General features: G+C 41.8%; 1 pseudogene across 1 annotated transcript; it reads right to left on the reverse strand.

The window, feature by feature from the left end:
- Positions 1–4,271: 4,271 nt before the first annotated feature.
- Positions 4,272–12,585, reverse strand: LOC110522196 (cyclic GMP-AMP phosphodiesterase SMPDL3A-like; annotated as a pseudogene). Its single transcript, XR_005051472.2, has 5 exons — positions 12,582–12,585; positions 12,345–12,463; positions 6,368–6,545; positions 5,692–5,816; positions 4,272–4,667 (listed from the first exon to the last, which is right to left on the reverse strand). The product of XR_005051472.2 is annotated as a cyclic GMP-AMP phosphodiesterase SMPDL3A-like (transcript).
- Between the last annotated feature and the right edge of the window lie 232 nt (positions 12,586–12,817).

Genomic DNA, 12,817 nt, shown 5'->3' on the forward strand with positions numbered 1-12,817 from the left:
GTTTGAAGCCTGAAATGTGGCAAAAGGTCGCAAAGTTCAAGGGGGCCAAATACTTTCGCAAGGCACTGTATATATATACACACACACGTATATATAATTCATATGCCATTTAGCAGATGCTTTTATCTAAAGTGACTTACAGTCATGCTTGCATACATTTCACGTAGGGGTTGTCCTGGGAGTCAAACCCACTACCCTAGCGTTACAAGTGTCATCCTCTACCATCTGAGCTAAAGGACCCTTTTTAATGTCTGAACACGTTCATTACTGGCTACTACCCCTCTTTTCCTCCCCAATGCAACCCTGTAGTGTCTAAGAGACACAGCCAAGATAAATGGGACAACAAAACAATGCACAGCTGCCTCTAACACATAACACCATGGCCATAGACGGAAAGACTGTGTGGGCACGGTGAAGTAATTTAAGAGACATAAAAGAGGATGTTTGGCTGTTAAAAACGTTTTAAACAGAGCCTTTGGATATGACTCGGATAATCCAAGTCACTGAACAGATGCTCTAAGTTTAGGGATCGTAAGACTAGGTATCACTCCCTTATTAACTAACATCGTGTCCTTGCTCTCCATGTTGAATAAAAGCCTCCCTGATCAAAGTAAGACATTGTAATCTCTACTTTTGCTGTGCCGTGTGTGTGTGTTCTCTGCTCTGCCGCCATCCCTTGAATTTAACAGTCCTATTCCACAGATTCCAGTTCCCCAGGGGCCTGCCCAGTTACAAAATCTTGACAGTAATCCACAGTGTTTTGCGGCATCAGCCCAGCCAGCAGGAACAAAAGCGCTGTGAGGAGCGGCGACTGATCACAGTCTGCTTGACCATAATGAGGCCTGGTGTTTAGCGTAGACTTGACCTACTGGGGTCCCTCACATTGACCTCATAACTACAGCTCTTAAGGTTTTCAGGAAGCATAGAGGGCCTAAGGATACGTGACAGCATTAACCGTGTCGTATTACCCACTTAATTGGCTACAGTTCAGTGCAGATAAAAGGAATTCAACAAAATCCTATTCAGACAGTGAAACATGGACATGTCGAGCTTGTGTTCTGAGTTTTTACATCTTTAAAACATAGATCACTGATATCACAAAGACATATAGCAATACTCTCCATTACATAAGCAATGCAGGCTGTTGAGTTCTTAGTATTGCCCTAGTTCACTCTGTAAGGAGATACAAAAGGGCAAAGGGGGTATATAATGGCATTAAGTCCACTAAGGCTTAAGAGCTTGGCCTTCTGTCATTATTGTCTGTGTGGATTATTGGTTTGAAATGTAGAGGCTTGGTGTCTTTCTGAGAAAATGTGCTTTGCTTCTCATAAGATGCCTAGAATACTGCTGATATTTAGGAAAGTGTCTTTAATGGGCTTTGCCACATCCCTCTCTCACCTCAGTTCCACCCTACCCAAAACATTTTTCAGAGGGTCTACAGTGCCTTCAAAAATAATTCACACCCCTTGACTTTTTCCACATAGTGTTGGGTTACAGCCTGAATTGAAAAATAACTAAATTGAGAAAAAAAAATTGTCACTGGCCTACACACAATACCCCATAACGTCAAAGCCGAATTCTGTTTATTTTTCAACCCCTTTATTTATTTATTACGGCAATCCTAAATAAGTTCAGGAGTAAAAATTGTCTTAACAAGTCACATAATAATGTATATAGACTCACTCTGTGTACAATAATAGTGTTTAACATGATTTTTGAATGACTACCTAATCTCTGTATGTACCCCACACATACAATTATCTGTAAGGTCCCTCAGTCAAGCAGTTAATTTCAAACACAGATTCAACCACAAAGACCAGGGAGGTTTTCCAATGCCTCGCAAGGAAGAGAACCAATAGGTAGATGGGTAAAAATAAAAAGCAGACATTGAATATCATGGAGCATGGTGAAGTTATTAATTACACTTTGGATGGTGTATCAATACACCCAGTCACAAAAAAAAATACAGGCGTCCTTCCTAACTCAGTTGTTGGAGAGGAAGGTACCGCTCAGGGATTTCACAATGAGGCCAATGGTGACTTTAAAACAGTTACAGAGTTGAATGGCTGTGATTGGAGAAAACTGAGGATGGATCAACAGCATTGTAGTTACTCCACAATACTAACCCAATTGATAGAGTGGGTATGCTTGTCATCAGCAAGGACTAGGGAGTTTGTGTTTGTTAGGGGTAAAAAAATATGGAATAGAGCTAAGCACAGGCAAAATCCTAGAGGAAAATCTGGTTCTGTCTGCTTTCCAACAGACACTGGGAGACAAATTCACCTTTCAGCAGGACAACAACCTAAAACACAAGGCCAAACATACACTGAAGTTGATTACCAAGACGACATGAAATATTTCTGAGTGGCCTAGTTACAGTTTTGACTTAAATCGGCTTGAAAAACTTTTGTCAAGACTTGAAAATGGCTGTTTAGCAATTATCAACAACCAACTTGACAGAGCTTGAATTTTTTTTTAAAGAATAATGGGCAAATGTTGCACAATCCAGGTGTGGAATGCTTTTAAGAGACTTACCCCAAAAGACTCACAGCTGTAATTGCTGCCAAACGTGTTGCTGACATGTATTGACATAGGGGGTTGAATACCTACGTAATCAAGACAAAAAAATGTTTTTGTTTTTTACAAATGTTAGAATTTTTCTTCCACTTTGACATTGGAGTATTTTGTGTAGTTCATTGACACATGTTTTTTTTTTAATCAATTTTAATCCCACATTGTAACAACAAAATGTTGAAAAGATCAAGTGGGGTGAATACTTTCTGAAGGCCATATATAAGAAGTGGTGTGGAGGAGGCCAATCCAGGCATTCACTTCTACTGCCCACTGCAGGAGGATCACAGTCTCCTGCTAGATTTATACTGTTGTTTAAAGCCTGGCCTGAACCCAGGACAACTCAGGGAGGCTTGCGGGTAGTGAAGACTGAAGAGCAAGAGACCCATTCTAGTCTCAAACAGAGTCACATCGACAGGGCAAATATTGACCCATCTCTCTCTCGCTTGCTCCATCAGTAGCTGGTCCTTTGAGGGGAACCAGCCCATCTGATTGGCAGTCCAGTGATTCACGCTTATTAGTGCATCACAGAGTCATTAGTGAGGCCTGCCAGAGTTCTGCTGCAGTTACCCCGGAGTCGTCTTTATCACCATGTCAACCACTAACCTCATTTCCACAGTCCCTTCCACCAGGCATTGTGACTCTCCCAGACTCTCTCAGCCCCTGAATGCTAATGTTAACCCCAGTTGAGGGCATATGAGTGAAAAGATTTCGTCCCCAAATCCAAAAGGCAAGGGCAGATAGTCCTTCTGGACTGTGGGGAGAGGGGGAGAGAAGTGGGGAACAAGGGGAGAGGAGGAGAGGGTTGAATAGGGTTGGGGCTGTCTGATCCCCCCTCCCCCGCAGAGCGGTTTGGTCTAGTGTGGCATTTGCTAGCTTTTCATTTTCTCCAGCGAGGTCATGAGTTAACCTCTCTCACAGTACAGCTATAGAGGGGACTGGGGAGCAGGTGAAGAGGATAACTGTAGCATGACAGCTGGGAAAACAATCTCCAAACTAGGGCCACTTTGATCCAGAGAGTTTGATCTCTGCACATGAGAAACTGATGGTGTCTCAGAGAAAAAAATATCACAACTTACAAAATGCAGAGAAAATTGTCGTGCCATCTTTCATTTTTGGGAAATAAAACAAGTGCATTGGAAAAAAATAAATAATAATAATAATGTTTTTCTCATGAATGCCCTCCCCTTTTGTGCAACAGTACCACTTAGAGGCCATTTGCTTTATACTGCAAGCAAAGCAATTCACAGTTTACAGTTTATTCAATAACTGCCAGACATTTTAAAAGCAATAACCATACAGTGTACTTAGCAGTTAGCGATCGATTTCTCTTTGATTTCAACATGTCAAAGAGAAATCAATAAAAGGTCCAAAAAAAGTTGGACACAATATTTGGCCTTTTGCGATTATATAATCATCAACATTCTCATCTGGTATCGTGTCCTTATTTCGACCTCAGAGATGCTTAAATTGTCACCATTAAATTGAAAGTATTACATTATACATTTATATTTCATGGTCATGTGAAAACATATTGGGGCGGCAGGGTAGCCTAGTGGTTAGAGCTGTTGGACTAGTAACTGGAAGGTTGCAGGTTCTAAACCCCTGAGCTGACAAGGTACAAATCTGTCATTCTGCCCCTGAACAGGCAGTTAACCCACTGATTCTAGGCTGTCACTGAAAATAAGAATTTGTTCTCAACTGACTTGCCTAGTTAAATAAAGGTAAGAAATATCTGTACAGCATTAATAAAATCCCTGAGTTTTTACATTACAGTAGTTCACAATAAAAATATCCCTGTTTTAGTGTCCCTTTTCAATATGTTTGATATAGGAGGTATAGTCCAAGGGCTGCACCGCAAAGACCTGAGTCAGCTTGCAGGCCCCATCACACACATCATAGTTCACCATAAAATGGCAAAAATACTTCTGAAACGTTTCACTTTGCCCCAACTCAAAACTCAGGGCAAGTTGAAACAAGCTGTGTGGTTGAATATCCTTTCATCCAAGTGGTTCAGTGATTACGTATTCAAGTTTCCAGTCAGATCTTTTTTCTTGGTTTGCTTCGATGAGATTCAAGTAGTACTGCCAAATATCCTTCAGAGAGAGAAAAATACTATTTCAAAACCATGAAAAGCCATGTAAAAAACCTTGCTCTGAGAGAGTACCTTGATTATAATTAGATTTGTTATGAATGACAGCAACATTAATCATGAAGGAACAGCATTGCTGTGGGTCTAGGGTAGGGATCATCAACTAGATTCAGCTGCGGGCCGATTTTTTCTTGAGCGGATGGTAGGGGGGCTGGAACATAATTACAAATCATTTGTAGGCAGCAAATTGACAGCAAGAAGCCCAAACCAATATAATATTTGACTAAAACATAATGATTTTCCTCCTTGCTTGCTTTTATATAGATCAAGTGTTTCTCTCTCTATTATGCGTGGAAACACTAGGGAATAGACTTCCAAAATGTATAATCATTTGGAGCTGATTTCCAGGGCTTTTTACAGTCTTTTATGTCCAACAATGAAAATCCCCTCGCTCCCTCCCCCCAAAATGACCGACAGTTGGGGAACCCTGGTCTAGGGATTTGTTAAGCTGTTGAGACTGAATGCGCCCTGTTTGAAAAAGTGTTGTCAAGATGTTTCTGATTCGTTCTCATTTTCCACATTGCTTTTCTTAACAGATTACCCCAGGAAGTAGAGCTACAAAGAGACTAACAGTGATTTTCAAAGGCTGGGCCCTCCCCACGGTTACATGTTTGAGCTCCCGTCTTTGGGGCATGCTGAAATCACATGTAAGCTAGTCTGAGCTCTATGCTGTATGAGCGAGAATCACATTGGGATTGCTGTTGAAACTGTACTTTAGTAAACCAAGCCAAGGACAGATCAGTGCTGACCTTATGAAAATAATAGGAGGGAAAGTGACAAAGCAGAACTGAAATCAGCCTCTGCATGGTAATCATGAAATAAGTTCAGCTTAACTACATCACCTTGAGAGGGTTAATGTTAGACATGAGGAGGATAATACACCATGAATGGATATTTCCAAATGAAAGTAGATTGTCCCAAACCCCTGGATAATGGTGGTTCACAAGTTAACTGAGTTCCCTACTTACCAGCAGCCCGTAGTCCTATGGGTCATAATGCTACATGTGGAAGGCTCTATTGTTGGAGTACGGCTCTTCTGCCTTTTTGATTGGAGTAACAGCCGGTGTGACAAACAGGGAACTAACCGGCTCCCCTTCAAAGCAAACAAATGATAATTTGGGTAAATAAATAGATGACTAAAGGCATTAATTCCTTAGTTCCTCCTCCATTGCATTAAGCCAGCTAATTATACAAACAAGCATTTTTGTGGCTGTGGGGATTCTAGCCAACACTGACAGTCAGGATAACACTGAACCCACAGGAGGTGAATGGGTCACATTGGTGGATGTCGATTGTCTGAGTAATTTGAGGTGGAGTTGAACACGATCTAAACGCGTCATTATAGTTGGAAAGGTACAAAAGGTCACTTAGCGTATGATGCCTCGTTCACACAATGATACTGTATGTAGGAAGTAGAGTTCAGAATTTGATGACAGATACAAATAATGTCCAAACCTCATCCTGACCCAGGCACTTACCAGACAAAAAATGTACTTTTACAAAAGAGTCTATGATTAAGTTAACAGCATATGATCTATTGAATACTATCGAATGCTATCAATACTATAAGTTAATCAATACTAGTTACTCCTTGATGACAGTCACTTCTCCAACGCAGAGCCTTGACGCTATCCAGTGACTCACCTTGCTGATCCTGCAAGAACTTTATGCTGTCTCTGTGAGTGTGGCCATAGAAATGCCCTGAGATGATCTCCCTGTAGTTGTGAATTATCTTCACAAGTCTCTCATTGTAGAGTTCTCTGACGACCTTGGTGTTCCTGGCATAGGGCAAGTAACCCACTGGAACATGAGCAATGACAATCTACAGAGGGATGACAGGAGAAATAGCATGCTTAGGCATGATAGGACTGGTTTGGAGTCAAACCTTGCTTTAAAAAAACACGTGTCAGTCTTCCATGTTATATCCTGTATAAGCAGTCTTCTGGTGCTTAGAATCCATGCAGGACAGAAGCCCTCCGCACCTTCATACTCGTCGCCAAACCCACTGGCTACAGGTTATCTACAAGTCTCTGCTAGGTAAAGCCCCGCCTTATCTCAGCTCACTGGTCACCATAGCAGCTCCCACTCGTAGCACGCGCTCCAGCAGGTATATCTCACTGGTCACCCCCAAAGCCAATTCCTCATTTGGTCTTCTTTCCTTCCAGTTCTCTGCTGCCCATGACTGGAACGAATTGCAAAAATCTCTGAAGCTGGAGACTCACATCTCCCTCACTAGCTTTAAGCACCAGCTGTCAGAGCAGTTTACAGATCACTGCACCTGTACATAGCCCATCTGTAAACAGCCCATCTATCCACCTACCTCATCCCCATACTGGTATTTATTTATTTATTTTGCTCCTTTGCACCCCAGTATCTCTACCTGCACATTCATCTTCTGCCGACCTACCATTCCAGTGTTTAATTGCTATATTATAATTACTTCGCCACCATGGCCTATTTATTTCCTTAACTTACCTCATTTGCACTCACTGTATATAGACTTTTTGTTTTCTTTTGTTCTACTGTATTATTGACTGTATGTTTTGTTTATTCCATGTGTAACTCTGTTGTTGTATGTGTCGAATTGCTACGCTTTATCTTGGCCAGGTCGCAATTGTAAATGAGAACTTGTTCTCAACTTGCCTTCCTGGTTAAATAAAGGTGAAACAAATAAAAATAAAATTTAAAAAAAACCTGGCTAGATATTTTCTTTTCTTTAACCTTTATTTAACCAGGAAGGGCTCATTGAGAGTAAAATCTCTTTTTCAAGAGCGCCCTGGCCAAGGTAGGCAGCACCAAGTCATTACAAAAAAATTACAGACAGACAACATGAAAAACTACAAGTAATCTAGTAAAAACCATTGAATTCACAAGAGTATAAAACAGCAAATTAAAAACATTTGCAGGTCAGGGAATCAGCCTCAAAATCCTTCATCAGTGATTTAAAAACACCAATTGGGACAAGTTCTTCCAGTTTAAAAGTATTTTGTAAGGTGTTCCAAGACGATGGCGCAGAGTACATAAAAGCCCTTTTTACCAAATTCAGTTTGAATATATATTCCTTCTACTAAGTAATGTAGCTATTGTGCTTTCAGAAGGTATTCGCGACCCTTGAGTGTTTCCACATTTTGTTGTGTTACAAAGTGGGATTAAAATTGATTTGTCATTCTTCGGTCAACAGTACTCAAAATACTCTAATGTCAAAGCGGAAGATAAATTCTAACATTTGTAAAAGAAAAGTAATGAAAAATAAAACACATATATCTTGATTAGATAAGTATTCAACCCCCTGAATCTGGCTAGAACATGAGAGAACTCATTTTAGGCCTGCTGATCAGGCCTCTTGGTACTTTGCAATTATTTTTTGCATTGTTTTTAATGTCCATAAACATTATATATTGATAACCATTGTAAAACTCACAATAACTTGACCCAGCACACAATAACCTTACCTGACCGTCAATTTATTGTCATGTGTGGCTCAGTTGGTAGAGCATGGCACTTGCAACACCAGGGTTGTGTGTTCAGTTCCCACAGGGGACCAGTACAAACAGAAATGTATACACTCACTACTTGAAGTTGCTTTAGATAAGAGCATCTGCTAAATGACTAAAATATATCTTCTGTGAAGGAGGATTTTACTCTCAGTTGGTGCAGCCCAAGCTATGATTGATAAGCCTGAACACAATCCTATACTATATCCCCAATAAAGTGACAGTGAATTTGAGTAACCCTGCAGGACACCCTGGAAATATCCTCATAGAGAATGGAGAAGGTCAAGAGGTCAAACAGTGCATTCAGAGAGTATTCACACCCCTTGACTTTTTTCCAAATTTTGTTGTGTTACGAATTTAAAAATTATTCGATTGAGATTTTTTTTTCACTGGCCTACACACAATACCCCTTAATGTCAAAGTGTAATTATGTTTTTCATTTTTTATTATTTTTTATTATAATAAAATGAAAAGCTGAAAATGTCTTGAGTCAATAAGTATTCAACCCCTTTGTTATGACAAGCCTAAATAAGTTAATGAGTAAAAAATGTGCTTAACAAGTCACGTAATAAGTTGCATGGACTCACTCTGTGTGCAATAATAGTGTTTAATATGATCTTTGATTGACTAACTCATCTCTGTACCCCACACATGCAAGGTCCCTCAGTCGAGCAGTGAATTTCAAACACAGATTCAACAACAAAGACCAGGGAGGTTTTCCAATGCCTCTCAAAAAGGGTACCTAATTGGTAGATGGGTAAAAAATTAAAAAGCAGACATTGAATATCCCTTTGGTCATGGTGAAGTTATTAATTACACTTTGAATGGTGTATCAATACACCCAGTCACTACAAAAATACAGGCGTCCTTCCTAACTCAGTTGCTGGAGAGGAAGGAAACCGCTCAGGGATTTCACCATGAGGCCAATGGTTACTTTTAAACAGTTTGAGTTTAAAAGCTGTGATAGGAGAAAACTGTGAATGGATCAACAACATTGTAGTAAGTCCACAATACTCACCTAATATCCAAGATGGAGTAGCACCCAATGTGGTGTGGACCTGCTTTTTCTCTAACGTATTTTTCTTTGCCTCTTACTGGAATCTCTCCAACATAAACTAGCCAGCTAACTAGCCAGCTAACGGTCATCAGCTAACCTTAGCTAGGAAAGCTCTCGCCAGTTTGTACAACGCGATTCAACCAGAGCATACCGGACCTATTTTTTTTTCTCTCCATATCCCTGGATTCCTATTGCAAGCTCTGAGCCTTCTCACCTTCCAACCTTCGCAGCTAACGTCCCCTGAATGCTAGCTGTCTAGAGCACAACGGACTGTTGGCTTACGAGGCCCATCAAATACATTCCGAAGCCACTAGCTAGCAGTCAGCTATCCTTTGCTAGCGGTCATCAGCTACCTTTATCCTGGACAACTCTCGCCAGTCTGTACAGCGTGACTCAAACCAGAGCTAGTCTGACTTATTCTTCTCGATATCTCCGGATTCCTACCGCAAGCTCTGAACCTATTTTTATTTTATTTATTTTTAAACATTTTTATTATGATTATTATTATTTTTTCACCTGGAATTATAGCAGCTAACGACCCCTGAACGCACAGCCGCTGATTTGCGGCCTGCTAGCTATCTTAAGCACATTGGACTGCTGATTTAAGAGGCTCTTCGGACATATTTCTTCGGCCACTATACATATTTTGCCAATTGGCCCGGATTACCACACGAAACCCTGCTGATCCGTCCGTTTCTGTTAGCCTGCTAGCCACGTGTCGCTAGCTGCTTGAAGCCACGCACTGGACTTGTATGATCACCCGGCTATGCATGCCTTTCCCTAACGTCACCATGCCGTGTCGATTGCTGTTTTGGTTTGTATGTATTGTTTAATTTCACTGTAGAGCCTCTAGCACTGCTCAACCTGCCTCGGCTAACAATTTAGTTCCACCCCCCACACACACAGTGACATCACCTGATTTAAATGCTATTTCTAGAGACAATATCTCTTTCATTATCACCATATGCACAGGTTTACCCCCACTGTATTCACATCCTACTATACCTTTGTCTGTACATTATGCATTGAATATATTCTACCGTGCCCAGAAATCTGCTCCTTTTACTCTCTGTTCTGAACATACTAGGCGTCCAGTTCTGTTAGCCTTTAGCCGTACCCTTATCCTACTCCTCCTTTGTTCCTCCAGTGATGTAGAGGTTAATCCAGGCCCTGCAGTGTCTACCTCCACTCCCACCCCCCAGGCTCTCTCATTTGTTGACTTCTGCAACCGTAAAAGCCTTGGTTTCATGCATGTTAACATTAGAAGCCTCCTCCCTAAGTTATTCACTGCCCTAGCACACTCCACCAATCCGGATGTCCTAGCCGTGTCTGAATCCTAGCTTAGGAAGACCACCAAAAACCTTGAAATTTCCATTCCTAACTATAACATTTTCCGACAAGATAGAACTGCCAAAGGGGGCGGTGTTCCAATTTACTGCAAAGATAACCTGCAGAGTTCTGTCTTACTATCCAGGTCTGTACCCAAACAATTTGAGCTTCTACTTCTAAAAATGAACCTTTCCAGAAACAAGTCTCTCACCGTTGCCGCTTGCTATAGACCACCCTCTGCCCCCAGCTGTGACCTCGACACCATATGGGATTTGATTGTCCCCCATCTATCTTCTGAGCTCGTGCTGCTAGGTGACCTATACATGCTTAACACCCCGGCCATCTTACAATCTAAGCTTGATGCCCTCAATCTCACACAACTATTCAATGAACCTACCAGATATAACCCCAAATCCATAAACACGGGCACCCTCATAGATATCATCCTAACTAACTCACCCTACAAATACACCTCTGCTGTTTTCAACCAAGATCTCAGCGATCACTGCCTCATTGCCTGCATCCGTAATGGGTCTGCGAGCAAACGACCACTCCTCATCACTGTCAAACACTTCTGCGAGCAGGCCTTTCTAATCGACCTGGCCGAGGTATCCTGGAACCACATTGACCTCATCCCGACAGTAGAGGATGCCTGGTTATTCTTTAAAAGTTCCTTCCTCACCATCTTAAATAGGCATGCCCCATTCAAAAAATGTAGAACCGGGAATAGATATAGCCCTTGGTTCACTCCAGACCTGTCTGCCCTCTACCAGCACAAAAACATCCTGTGGCGTTCTGCATTAGCATCGAATAGCCCCAGTGATGTGCAACTTTTCAGGGAAGTTAGGAACCAGTATACACAGGCAGTTAGGAAAGCTAAGGCTAGCTTTTTTAAACAGAAATTTGCATCCTGCAGTACAAACTAAAAAAAGTTCTGGGACACTGTAAAGTCCATGGAGAATAAGAGCACCTCATCCCAGCTACCCACTGCTCTGAGGCTAGGAAACACTGTTACAACTGACAAATCCACTATAATTGAGAATTTCAATAAGCATTTCTCTACGGCTGGCCATACTTTCCACCTGGCTACCCCTACCCCGGTCAACTGCCTAGCACCCTCCACAGCAACCCGCCCAAACCCCCACCATTTCTCCTTCACCCATATCCAGATAGCTGATGTTCTGAAAGAGCTGCAAAATCTGGACCCCTACAAATCAGCCGGGCTAGACAATCTGGACCCTCTCTTTCTTAAATTATCTGCCGAAATGGTTGCAACCCCTATTACTAGCCTGTTCAACCTCTCTTTTGTATCGTCTGAGATTCCCAAAAATTGGAAAGCTGCCGGCGTCATCCCCCTCTTCAAAGGGGGAGACACTCTAGACCCAAACTGCTACAGACCTATATCTATCCTACCATGCATCTCTAAGGTCTTCGAAAGCCAGGTTAACAAACAGATTACTGACCATTTTGAATCACATCGTACCTTCTCCGCTATGCAATCTGGTTTCCGAGCTGGTCATGGGTGCACCTTAGCCACGCTCAAGGTCCTTAACGATATCATAACCGCCATCGATAAGAGACATTACTGTGTAGCTGTATTCATCGACCTGGCCAAGGCTTTCGACTCTGTCAATCACCACATTCTTATTGGCAGACTCAAAAGCCTTGGTTCCTCAAATGATTGCCTCGCCTGGTTCACCAACTACTTCTCTGATAGAGTTCAGTGTAATAGATAGAATACCTGGGGACAGTAGTCGTGGTTCCCGAGGGCGGGGTACACCGGCATGTCTAGGAGGAACTCCCTGATGGTTTGAGTCATGTTGCTGATGACTTGGATCACCACGTCTGTGGACAGCTCCCCTGATGGGACATGTGGAGGGCTGTCTCTGGTGAGAGGAATAAGCTCATTCAAATAACTTATTAGAGAGAGCCCAGGGCAGAATTAATGAAATAAAACAAAGATCTGCTAATCTGTTACCCATAAATCCCTGTAATCCAGGAGTTGTCTTTTTTCACATTTGAATCTAGGTGCAGTGGCAGGGCCTTTCACCAAAGCATCTTAATTATGCTTAACAAGCATTATACATGCCAATAAAATGTCAGGCTTAACCGATTAACTGTTTACACATGCAGTACAAGTCCTTTCGTGTTATGTGTGATTAAAATGTTCAGGCCTTAGCATTTAGTGCATTTTTAGTAGCCTTTGCTATGCAT

Source organism: Oncorhynchus mykiss, chromosome 4 (assembly GCF_057628025.1).
Source record: "Oncorhynchus mykiss isolate SJ-2025 chromosome 4, ASM5762802v1, whole genome shotgun sequence".
NCBI classification, from domain to species: Eukaryota; Metazoa; Chordata; class Actinopteri; order Salmoniformes; family Salmonidae; genus Oncorhynchus; species Oncorhynchus mykiss.